The sequence below is a fragment of the Otolemur garnettii genome, unplaced genomic scaffold, assembly GCF_000181295.1.
Source record: "Otolemur garnettii isolate 467f Iridium unplaced genomic scaffold, OtoGar3 scaffold00123, whole genome shotgun sequence".
Classification (NCBI taxonomy): Eukaryota; Metazoa; Chordata; class Mammalia; order Primates; family Galagidae; genus Otolemur; species Otolemur garnettii.
The window spans coordinates 6,214,722-6,217,851 of NW_003852518.1; positions in this window are offsets into that span (position 1 = coordinate 6,214,722).

The following is a 3,130-nucleotide window of genomic DNA, read 5'->3' on the forward strand; positions in this document are numbered from 1 at the left end:
ATTCCCAGACCTGTCAGAAAATGACCTTCATTACTTACCACAGATCAGGAAATTTTATTGATGGGTATCTGGCCAGTATTTTAAAGGTCTTTTTTATTGGCCTTATAAATTTAACCTTAATTCCTTAATGCAGTCTGGATACCTATGGAAATGCTATTCCAGCCAAAGGCTCAGTAAAATAACCAGTGTCTTTACCATGTCTTATAGACAAAACAGATTCTTATTGAACTTATGCAAACAACTGTATTGTCAGAAATTAAGAATACTTATAAATGGTTTTTAAATTCTGGAGAAATCAAGGAGAGAAAAAAATACACGTTTCAAATTCTGCTCTTAAGTACATATATTGCTTAAAAAGCTACAAATAGTTCAAAAAACAGAAAATGGTTTTCTTGACTTCTAAAAAACAGAACACAGACAGAATCAACTATATTTCAAACAAAAAGCCATAACAAACTATCTCAGTTCCACATGGCTGATTTTTGTTCTGTTTGAAGTTAGGTTAATAATACTCATAAACATGTTAGATTTTCAATCAAAGTTTTAAAAGTCTGCTTTTGGTTCAAAGGTGCTCAATTTCCAAAGACATCAGAAATTTAAATTTGAGAGAATTTGTCAGCCTCTCTTAATATTTTTTTGATGAATTAAAATTATTACTGATACAATATATTAAAACAGATCAATATGTTATATTTTAGGATAGATTGATGTCTTATAATATTGGAACATACATATAATTATAACTCACACAAAATTAATTACCAGTTTATATTTGACAATGTTTCCTATATATTTTTAATAAATCAAATAAGTTTAATTTATTTTTCTCAAGTTTTCAGTGGTCTTAATATTTCAAAAAGACCAAATTTAGAGTTGTGTTTTGTTGTTGTTGTTGTTGTTTAGTTGGCCTGGGCCAGGTTCAAACCTGACAGTCTTGGTGCATGTGGCCAGCACCATAATGCCGGTGCTATATGCACTGAGTCCCAAATTTAGAGTTTTGATTTTGGAAGTTTTGTCAAATATCAAATATTTAAAACATTTGTTCAAACAAGATTACAAGCCAAAAGATTTTAAAGGAAATACATAGTCCACTGGATTACATGTAAACTTCTTTACAAATTTCCTTTTATGAGTTTCATTTAACCTGCACAAATAATCTACAAACATTCTAATGTTTCTTTAATTCTTGCCCTGCCTTTTACTTTTTAAATAACTATTTTATTTCAAGATAAAATTTATCATACAAGATTCTTTCTTTACACAATGCTGTTTTTCTTTCTACTTAGCCAAACTGATAATTAGAAGGTTTAAAAGGCAAGAATTTTATTCTTTGACAAAGACTCAGTTTTTTGTTTTGTTTTTTTTTTTACCAATTTTAACAACTAAATTATTACATTTTACAAATGAGAGATATTTTACAAAATATAACATTAATACAAGATTTTCTCACTCAGGGCTGGACAGGAAATTCCTGTTTTTCAGGTTCAGGTAAGTTCAGAAATCAGGTTTTTATCTTAGGCACAAACATGTTGCAGACGATACTTTCTGAGGAATAAAGCAGCTCTAAACCTTTTGGATGGCTTCACCCTGAGTAGGGAGTACACACTCCAACCAGAACAGACTTAATAACCTTGCTCAAAGTGTGGAGCTGCATTTATTCATTTGTTAGAACATTTATTTAGTTTGTAAAGGTATTTTTTTTATTTATTAAGTCCTGGCTAAAATATTTTTCAGAGTTAATTATTTACTTCTAGACAAAGGACCCATGCAGAAGACCTCTGACTTGGGCTTTCTACCCCCCCCCCCCCCCCAGAGGTTATTTACCTTGGAGACCTACTGTGGATACAGGTACAGCCCTGCCTGGCACAAGATTTACACCCTCTTGCCCATCATCTCAACCCCATCAGGCTCCTTGGGCAGAGGGCTTCCCCCAATTGACAGAGAGAGAAAATGAAACTTGTAGAAGTGATTCAGCAAAGTGAGCCCAAGTCATTCTGAATGCCACATCCACAGGTCCAGACTGTCCACTGTAGGGCAGGCAGCAGAGCTAGAGCCCAAACATGCCCTTAGTGCCCAAGCAGAAAAGGAAAGTGGGTCAACCTAGGCAGTGGGGTCCCCCTGAGAGGCTCACCTGCAGTCCAGGGAGCATGTGTGGATAAGGAGAAGGGGTTTCCAGGACTTTTCATCCCCAATAGTTCAACAAAGGCCAGCTAGACCCAGAGTGGTCAGAGGAAAGGGAAAGAGCTCCTCCTAGTCTCCCAGAGGGCCAGGGTCTCACCCTTCTCCACCCAGTCCCTGGGGACACTGAGCTGCAAAGTGGGGCCTGAATGTGCATGCCAGCTTCCTTCCCACCCCCAGCCCACAACTCACACTCTGGCCTGGGCCCCCAGATACCACCTGATCACTGGCCCCCCAACATCCTGGGCTGGCCAGCACCATGAGAGGAGACCCCTTTAGGGTCAAGTCCAGAGCTATCTTCCAGGTGGCCCACAGGCTAGCTTGGACACACTCTAATCAAATTCTCAAGTGCAGGCAGTTGGCAGAGTATTTCCAGGGGCTGAAGGGGCTCACTGGAGCAAAAAGACTATGATCCATTTTTATCAGCCCTATTTGTTATTTCATTATTTTGGTTTTTCAGCAAATCAAGTAATACCCCAATCTTCAGGGCCAGCAGAGACACAATAGCTTCTGCAGGAAATGGTTTCTAACAGACACACTCAATTGCACTGGTCTCCACTAGGTATTGGTGAAGGTACAAGTCTGTGCTAAATGTGGAAGATCATTCATCAATCAACAAATTTTGATGAACACCCACTAGAAGCCAATCCTGTTGCAAGCACTTAGGTTACCTAGAAAACAGACAAAGTTCTCCACCCTCCCAGAAATTACTTTCCAATGGGCATTAAAATGTCTTGAAGCAAAATAGATAAGTAAGAATATATAGCACACTAATACTACATATTAGTGATCTTGAGAGCACCAGAGAAAAAAGGAACAGGACTGGAAGGTGGAGTCAGGGAATAGAAGCAAGTGCCACAACAAATGGGACACTCAGGGAAGGCCTTGCTGAGGTGACACCTGAGCAGAGACCCGAAGCTGTTCATGGAGGAACTCATCTATTCCCTGAGAA